This window comes from Bos indicus x Bos taurus, chromosome 18 (assembly GCF_003369695.1).
Source record: "Bos indicus x Bos taurus breed Angus x Brahman F1 hybrid chromosome 18, Bos_hybrid_MaternalHap_v2.0, whole genome shotgun sequence".
NCBI lineage: Eukaryota > Metazoa > Chordata > Mammalia > Artiodactyla > Bovidae > Bos > Bos indicus x Bos taurus.
Genome location: NC_040093.1, coordinates 235935 through 245983, shown reverse-complemented (window position 1 = coordinate 245983; position 10049 = coordinate 235935). Strand labels below are relative to the sequence as shown.

Here is a 10049-nt window from a genome sequence, read left to right as displayed (position 1 = left end):
GGGGAGTGTGTGGGGAGGCAGGTGAAGGAAATGCTCTGGGAGCATGATCAGCAGGTAGGAGGGCGGGTGTTGCATGGACCTCCTTCAGATGAATGGACATCTGTCAGGATTATATGAGCAGCCTGGATGGTGAGCTAGAGGATGATCAACCAGGGAATGGTGGATGATGCCACCAGGAGGGCAGGCAGTGCCCTAGTCTCATGGCAGGAGCCTCTCTACTCACCACTCTCTCACTAAAGGAAACGTGAAAGTAATAAAGGCTCAGTTGGGAAAGATTTCAGGCTGTGGGTAACTTCATGTCATAAGTTGACTGCTTCGGAAGGCCAGAGACACCTCATCTCTGATGTGAATGTAAGAGTTCACACTTAATATAGCATAAAATGACGCGGGATTTATTACATTGTGTCAGCTGAAGGCTGGAGAAAATGGAGAAGCTAAGATCTGGTTCTCTTCTGTCTCATATCCACAGATCACAGAACATAGAAACAACCACCATTACAGCTGTTCTTTTGGAGCTGGAATTAATGCATGCCAACCATCTAGACAACCAAGAGAGCTCCCATGCGGCTGCAGTGTCTTCTTGGTGTGCACAATAACCTTCCCAGGTTGGCAGTCTTCTTCCTATTTGTGGGGACAGAACCGGTGAGCAGCAGAGCCAAGAGATCTACATATATTTAGTTATTTGCTCAACAAGCAGGCCTTGAATGCCTACAGAAAAGAATTCAAAGGCCACGTGAGAATCATCTTCCAGCCCCTAGCGGCTTAGATTGTAATTGGAAAAATATGGCCAACGGAAAATAGAAGGTAAAGGTGAAACAGGATTAAAGCAATTTTTCAGGGCTCTAATAAGGGTCAAATAAGGACTTTGGTGTATGAGAGTGGAACTTTTTCAGAGTATAGAATGAGCTAATGGATGACCAATTCCTCAGGATCTTCATCCACCAAATTATATGGTCTTCCTTCTCCTTGCTCTTCATTCACAATTGCCACTTCCAGCATTGTTCATGATATTTGTGTATGTCAAGACCTACTGGAGGTTAGTGTCAAGTTTGAAACACTCCCTCAAAGGACACTAAAAATTGGAGGTGTGTGTTTATGTCTAGAATTATAGGACTTAACTCATACTGGAGACTGACAAGATTAGTGTGGTAAATCTATTAAGTGGAGTTCTCATATCTAAGAAAAACTGCATAATGTGATCAATGGTGGGAAGTCTTTCACCGGGTGCTCCTACCTGTTGACATTACATAATTTGTACTACAGAAAGGCTCCATGAATGCCATGAATGTGGGAGGCTTTCTGTGGGAATTATCAACTAATTAGGCATCAGAAAACTCATACTGAGGAAAAACTGTTCTTTTGCAATCAATGTGGGAAGTCTTTCAGTCATTTATTTTAATGTCTATCAAAGAATGGAGAGAAGTCTTAATGAGTACAATTAATATAAGAAATCTTTCCTTCAGAGCTCTGATGTAACTTCACATCAAAGAACTCACACTGAAGAGAAAGAAGCCTTTCTCTTCATTGGGAAAGTGTAATCAGTTGGGAAATGCTTCAGTTGGAGTTCTCACTTTGAAGTGTTACTTCAGAGAACTCACACTGGAGGAAAACTTCATAAATGTCATGGGAAAAGTATTCCCAATGGAATTCTCACCTTATTCGACATCAAAGAATCCATATTGGAGAGAATCTCTGTAAATGTAACCAATGTGGGAAATCTTTAGATGGAGATTTTGATCTTAGTGTGAATCAGAAAATTCATATATAGGTGGAAAAACCACATGAATGTAACATGAAAAAGCCTTCAGCAGACCATCTGAGTTACGGAACACCAGAGAATTCATAGTGAAAGAAACCTTCTGCATACAATCAGTGCAGACATGCTTTCACTTGGTGCTCTTCCCTTGCTGCATATCAGAGAACTCATCCTTGAAGAAAACCATTAACAGTTTTTAGTGTAATGACATATGGTCAATCTCTGCTCCTCTACTTGTATAGGACTCCTTAAAAGACAATCCTACTAAAGGTGATCAACTAGACAGTGTTCTTAGTACCACTGAGGCCTAGATTTGAGAAGGAACAAGGACAATAGGCTCTGATGTGGGTAAATGTTTCCTTAGATGATTAAAAATGGAAACAGTTGATTAAAATGTAGTGTCAATGTTTTTTACTTATAATATCAATGTTCTTTTTCACTTAGATATTTTTCCGTTTGGGAATATTTGCATAGTTTCTAATCTGTTTTATGTGGATTCTGTAGTTTCTAATGTTTATGCAGATTCTATAATTATATGAAGTGAAAAATACATTATGTACATGGTCATGCTGTCATGTTTAAAAAAAATGTTTGCATATGGATGAGAATAAAAGTGGAATGGCTAAATAGTTGATTGGTCCCATTTAAAAATATTTAAATGCTCCTATGATAATTAACACATTTGTAAAAAACAGAACAAAATTAGAATCGTGTGGACTATCTCCTCCTTTGTCTGAGGATATCAGGAAGAACCAGGATAAGGAACTGAGAAGCTAAGTGTACCTGGCTTCTGGTAAGTAAAAAGTGTGTGACAGCCACACCTCCTATCATTCTTAGGTTCCAGGAATTTACCATTAAGAGTACCCAGTAGTTCCTCTGGAGGGGACTTGAAATCCATTGAAGAATCTCATCACAGAAGTGAAAGTTCCAGATAAGAGACCAGATAAGAAATTCAGGCAAGGCTTTATTGGGATTCGTGCTGCAGCTCAGGGGAGGGAAAACAAGTAACAGCTTCCTTTGCTGGCTTCCTGAGGAGGAGACAGCTGGTTCCTTATGTGGCAAGAGAGCAGAGGTGTGTCCAGGAGTTGGGGTGGAGGGGTCACTTAGGTGGTCTGCCCACCCCTGGGTGGCACTGTGTACAGGGTGCATGCCAGTACCCTGCTTCTGCTCATTTTGGTCTTTTTGTATCTCTTCATTGATAACGTGCCCCAACTGTGTAGGCACACAGCTAGTTGTAGTCCCTTTTAGCTTCTTAGTTTTTTTTTTTTTTTTTTTTAATTTTTTATTTTTAAACTTTACATAATTGTAGTTTTAAGTTTACATATTGAGGCCTAGGAATTTTTGTAATGTATCAGTAATATTGGGAAAGCTTTATCAAATTATCTAAATCAGGGATTAGAGAAGGATGGGGCAGGGGGTTGGAACAAGTCTCCCTATCACTTGTTTTTTTGATTAAGTGATGTCCAACTCTTTGTGATCCCATGGACTGTAGCCTGCCAGGCTCCTCTGTCCATGGGATTTTCCAGGCAAGAATACTGGAGTGGGTTGCCATTTCCTTCTCCAGCTTCTTAGTTTTTTGTTGCTGAAAGAGACCATTTGTCCAGGTGCAGGCACTGCAGCAAAGGATCCCAGGGTTCAGGTCCCAGCCTGTCTCAGGAGGGAACAGCTTTAACCATTGCCCATCTCCTGAGTGAGTGTATCTCACCTGAGTGTCTGACATGAAACAAGCTTGGGATCCATTCCACGAGCTGGCTATGGTTTTCCTGGTGGTCACTGTTTGCTGCTTTCACTTAATGAAAGACAATCTGTATTTTAGGAAGGAACAAGAAAAAGTTAAACCTAAAATTGTTTGCACCTCCTCTCCCTAATGTGCAGTGTGCATCTACATTAGAAATTAACCAGAGCTCTTCAGAGATGGGAGTGCCTGCTTGACCATTCTTCTGACACCAGCAATGTAACTTCTTAAAGAGAATGGCATTTGTTCCCACCTCTGTAATGGGTCCAAAAGCTGCTTCCCTATTGGATCCTACTGTTTGTTGAAATCAAGCTCTCAGGAACAAGAAGCCCTCTGCCAGGTTCACTTGGCACTACTCCAAGGTGCATCTTAGGTGTTAAGTTGGTGTGAGGTGCCCACTTTCAAACTGTTTATATAGGACATCTAGCAAAGAAGATATTTCCAGGAGCACAAGAGCAGAGGCTTCTTCCACTGCTGCTGTTTCCAGGAATACAGGGCTGGGTCTCAGGGTGGGCATTCTCACAGGCAGCGCTGTTAACATCTTAACAGAAGTGTATCATCAGGGCCACACTGGTGATGAGACAGAATTAGAGATCGTACTTAGAGGTTAATTAACATTTACTCACACAGGATGCAGCAACAGGTGGCTGACAAGTCTCCTTACCTCTGAGAGGTAATCCTCTGATAAAGCAGGTTATCAAGTGGCAGAGAATATCCCTGCTGCCTTTTCAGTGGGAACAGCCAAAGGCAGGAGTTCCTTTCATGACACCAAGAGAAAGAAAAGCTAAAAACTCACAAAATGGGAAAGAAAGAGATGAGAGCAGTGTTCTGCATGGGAGGGACACCCCCTGGAGTTGTGTGAGGCGCTGCCCAACAGAGCAATGATTGTTCCTGGAATTATGAGCACACCCAAGCCTGCAGGGTCCGGTTGGTAGGAGAGCTGTTCAGCAGTGTTCCATCTGTTCCTGGGTGGGGTGCTGGGTTTCTGCCTACAAGCTCCACTCATCATGTGAGGCAGAGTGGTTCCTGCCAGTGACACCAACACTCAGCTTTGACACCCCAACTTTGAGGGCTCCCCTGGCAACAATGAGAAAATTGATCTTCCAGAGAAGAGAAGACATGGCCAAGACCAAACCAGGAGTGAAGGGAATCTCAGATTTCCAAGTGAGTCTGGTCTAGAACTGGCATATATTTGGGTAGGGGGGAGCTCTGCAGCAAGATGCCCTGGATTCAAAATCTTGGGTCTTGCGTACCAGTTTTGCCACTCAAGTTAATTACTTAACCTCTTTGTGCCTCGGTTTTCCTATCTGTTCCAAGCGGAAGTTAATATAGGGTTGCTAGGAGGAGTACTCGTATTTTACTAGTCATATTTTAATATCAGACTAATCTTGCCGTGTGACAGAACTTTCATTTGGCTGTAGTTTCTTCTTTGCCTGCAAACGTACTTACGTTTCTATTTATTTATAAAAAACAAAATTCAAATAATTTTTTAAGTTATTATCTTTCTTTCCCCTTCCATTCAATAATAAAAATATCAATAACCTCAGATATGCAGATGACACCACCCTTATGGCAGAAAGTGAAGAGGAACTAAAGGGCCTCTTGATGAAAGTGAAAGTGGAGAGTGAAAAAGTTAGCTTAAAGCTCAACATTCAGAAAACGGAGATCATGGCATCCAGTCCCATCACTTCATGGGAAATAGATGGGGAAACAGTGGAAACAGTGTCAGACTTTATTTTTCGGGGCTCCAAAATCACTGCAGATGGTGACTGCAGCCATGAAATTAAAAGACGCTTACTCCTTGGAAGGAAAGTTATGACCAACCTAGATAGCATATTAAAAAGCAGAGACATTACTTTGCCAACAAAGGTCTGTCTAGTCAAGGCTATGGTTTTTCCAGTGGTCATGTATGGATGTGAGAAGAAGGCTGAGCGCCGAAGAATTGATGCTTTTGAACTATGGTGTTGGAGAAGACTCTTGAGAGTCCCTTGGACTGCAAGGAGATCCAACCAGTCCATTCTAAAGGAGATCAGCCCTGGGATTTCTTTGGAAGGAATAATGCTGAAGCTGAAACTGCAGTACTTTGGCCACCTGATGTGAAGAGTTGACTCACTGGAAAAGACTCTGATGCTGGGAGGGTTTGGGGGCAAGAGAAGGGGACGACAGAGGATGAGATGGCTGGATGGCATCACCGACTCGATGGACATGAGTGTCAGTGAACTCCAGGAGTTGGTGATGGACAGGGAGGCCTGGTGTGCTGCGATTCATGGGGTCGCAGAGAGTCGGACACAACTGAGTGACTGATCTGATCTGAAGAGGAGTACTGAATCAATACACGTGTGTGCTTTACCAGGCTGGTAGTCGGCAAACTCTTAAGCTATTACTATTCTTATTATTATCATTACTAGCTCCTCTTTCAACACCTGTCAGTTTATAAGGGCTAAATAATAAACAAGAGAGAAAAGCCAGAAACACCCTGAAGATGAAAGGTAATGTGGGAGGGCCAACTCTACTAGATAGTAAACCATATTATGAAGCATCTATAATTTTAAAGTTGTAGTACTGGCACATGAGTAGACAGACCAATTCAAGAGAAAAGAAAATTCAGAAATAGATTTAATTGCATGTGTAAAGTAAGTGATAAAAGGGGCACCTCAGTGAGGAAAAAGTAGACTTTAGCTAAACTACTTAGTATACCATATACACGTATACTTAGTATACCTGCAAAAGAGAAAATGAAATCCATTCCTCACACTTCATACTAGGATGAATTCTGAGTGGATTAAAGATTTAAATGTAAAATATGACATACAAGCACTAGGAGAAACATGGGTGAATTTCCCCAAAACTTGAGAATATTTACTACCCATGAATTAAAATCCAAGGGCAATAAAGGAAAATACTGATAAATTTGATAGTGTAAAAATAAATGTTTCTATTTATTGGGGAAGAAAACCAATTGTTGGGGAAGAAAAACCCCACAACACTGTTAACATGAACAGATTACAAGCTGTCAAAAATTGCAACCTGCAAAGTTATTATTACCAGTAAGGAACTTTCAAAGGTAAAATAAAAGATCAACAAACCTACTGAAAAATGGATACAATATGAATAGATCACAAAACAAAAAAATGCTTCTTAAATATATTAAAAATGCTCATAACTAGAAAAATTCTCATTAGGGGAATGAAAATTAGAACTATTTTGAAATAATACTTTTTACCTATCAGATAAAGATTCAAAACTATGATGCCATAACCAGCTGATGAGACTGTGAGGAACAGGCCCTACCAAACACTGTTCAGTTCAGTTCAGTTGCTCAATCGAGTCCGACTCTTTGCGACCCCGTGGACTGCAGTACGCCAGGCTTCCCTGTCCATCACCAACTCCCAGAGCTTATTCAAATCCATGTCCATTGAGTCGGTGATGCCATCAAACCATCTCATCCTCTGTCGCCCCTTCTCCTCCCGCCTTCGATCTTCCTAGCATCAGGGTCTTTTCCAATGAGTCAGTTCTTCGAATCAGGTACCAAAGTATTGGAGTTTCAGGTTCAGCATCAGTCCTTCCAATGAATATCCAGGACTGGTTTCGTTTAGGATGGACTGGTTGGATTTCCTTGCAGTCCAAGGGACTCTCAAGAGTCTTCTCCAACACCACAGTTCAAAAGCATCAATTCTTTGGCACTCAGCCTTCTTCACAGTCCAACTCTCACATCCATACATGACTACTGGAAAAACCAAAGCTTTGACTAGATGGACGTTTGTTGGCAAAGTAATGTCTCTGCTTTTTAATATGCTGTCTAGGTTGGTCATAACTTTTCTCCCAAGGAGCAAGCACCTTTTAATTTCATGGCTGCAGTCACCATCTGCAGTGATTTGCTGGGATGCAAACAGGTGGGTGCAATCTCAAAAATGACAGAATGATCTCTGTTCGTTTCCAAGGCAAACCATTCAATATCACAGTAATCCAAGTCTATGCCCCAACCAGTAATGCTGAAGAAGCTGAAATTGAACGGTTCTATGAAGACCTACAAGACCGTTTAGAACTAACACTCAAAAAAGATGTCCTTTTCATTATGGGGGACTGGAATGCAAAAGTAGTAAGTCAAGAAACACCTGGAGTAACAGGAAAATTTGGCCCTGGAATACGGAATGAGGCAGGGCAAAGGCTAATAGAGGTTTGCCAAGAGAACGCACTGGTCATAGCAAACACCCTCTTCCAACAACACAAGAGAAGACTGTACATATGGACATCACCAGATGGTCAACACCGAAATCAGATAGATTATATTCTTTGCAGCCAAAGATGGAGAAGCTCTATACACTCAGCAAAAACAAGACCGGGAGCTGACTGTGGCTCAGATCATGAGCTCCTTATTGCCAAATTCAGATGTAAATTGAAGAAAGTAGGGAAAACCATTAGACCATTCAGGTAGGACCTAAATCAAATCCCTTATGATTATACAGTGGAAGTGAGAAATAGATTTAAGGAACTAGATCTTATAGAGTGCCGGATGAACTATGGATGGAGCTTCATGACATTGTACAGGAGACAGGGATCAAGACCATCCCCATGGAAAAGAAATGCAAAAAAGCAAAATGGCTGTCTGAGGAGGCCTTACAAATAGCTGTGAAAAGAAGAGAAAGGGAAAGTGAAGTCACTCAGTCGTGTCCAACTCTTCGCGACCGCATGGACTGCAGCCCACCAGGCTCCTCCGTCCATGGGATTTTCCAGGCAAGAGTGCTGGAGTGGGATGCCATTGCCTTCTAGCAAAGGAGAAAAGGAAAGATATAAGCATCTGAATGCAGAGTTCCAAAGAATAGCAAAGAGAGATAAGAAAGCCTTCCTCAGCAATCAGTGCAAAGAAATAGAGGAAAACAGAATGGGAAAGACTAGAGATCTCTTCAAGAAAATTAGAGATACCAAGGAACATTTCATGCAAAGATGGGCTTGATAAAGGACAGAAATGGAATGGACCTAACAGAAGCAGAAGATATTAAGAAGAGGTGGCAAGAATACACAGAAGAACTGTACAGAAAAGATCTTCACAACCCAGATAATCATGATGGTGTGATCACTCACCTAGAACCAGACATCCTGGAATGTGAAGTCAAGTGGGCCTTAGAAAGCATCACTATGAACAAAGCTAGTCAGGTGATGGAATTCCTCACTATTTGAAATAGTTGAGCTATTTCAAAATCCTGGAAGATGATGCTGTGAAAGTGCTGCACTCACTATGCCAGCAAATTTGGAAAATTCAGCAGTGGCCACAGGACTGGAAAAGGTCAGTTTTTATTCCAGTCCCAAAGAAAGGCAATGCCAAAGAATGCTCAAACTACCACACAATTGCACTCATCTCACACGCTAGTAAAGTAATGCTCAAAATTCTCCAAGCCAGGCTTCAGCAATACGTGAACAGTGAACTTCCAGATGTTCAAGCTGGTTTTAGAAAAGGCAGAGGAACCAGAGATCAAATTGCCAACATCTGCTGGATCATGGAAAAAGCAAGAGAGTGCCAGAAAAACATCTAATTCTGCTTTATTGACTATGCCAAAGCCTTTGACTGTGTGGATCACAATAAACTGTGGAAAATTCTGAAAGAGATGGGAATACCAGACCACCTGACCTGCCTCTTGAGAATCCTATATGCAGATCAGGACACAACAGTTAGAACTGGTCATGGAACAACTGACTGGTTCCAAATAGGAAAAGGAGTACATCAAGGCTGTATATTGTCACCCTGCTTATTTCACTTATATGCAGAGTACATTATGAGAAATGCTGAGCTGGAAGAAGCACAAGCTGGAATCAAGATTGCCGGGAGAAATATCAATAATCTCAGATACGCAGATGACACCACCCTTATGGCAGAAAGTGAAGAGGAACTAAAAAGCCTCTTGATAAAAGTAAAATAGAGAGTGAAAAAGTTGGCTTAAAGCTCAACATTCAGAAAACGAAGATCATGGCATCTGGTCCCATCACTTCATGGCAAATAGATGGGGAAACAGTGGAAACAGTGTCAGACTTTATTTTTTTGGGCTCCAAAATCACTGCAGATGGTGATTGCAGCCATGAAATTACAAGACGCTTACTTCTTGGAAGGAAAGTTATGACCAACCTAGATAGCACATTGAAAAGCAGAGACATTACTTTGCCAACAAAGGTCTGTCTAGTCAAGGCTATGGTTTTTCCAGTGGTCATGTATGGATGTGAGAGTTGGACTGTGAAGAAAACTGAGCACCGAAGAATTGATGCTTTTGAACTGTGGTGTTGGAGAAGACTCTTGAGAGTCCCTTGGACTGCAAGGAGATCCAACCAGTCCATTCTAAAGGAGATCCATCCTGGGTGTTCATTGGAAGGACTGATGCTAAAGCTGAAACTCCAATACTTTGGCCACCTGATGCGAAGAGTTGCCTCATTGGAAAAGACTCTGATGCTGGGAGGGATTGGGGGCAGGAGGAGAAGGGGACGATAGAGGATGAGATGCCTGGACGGCATCACCGACTCGATGGACATGAGTTTGAGTGAACTCCAGGAATTGGTGATGGACAGGCAGGC

At 41.9% G+C, this 10049-nt stretch overlaps 1 long non-coding RNA gene across 1 annotated transcript; it reads right to left on the bottom strand.

The window, feature by feature from the left end:
* Positions 1-3012: 3012 nt before the first annotated feature.
* Positions 3013-5227, bottom strand: LOC113875899. Its single transcript, XR_003506354.1, has 2 exons — positions 4156-5227; positions 3013-4061 (listed from the first exon to the last, which is right to left on the bottom strand). It is a non-coding gene; the product is annotated as an uncharacterized LOC113875899 (long non-coding RNA).
* Positions 5228-10049: the final 4822 nt, after the last annotated feature.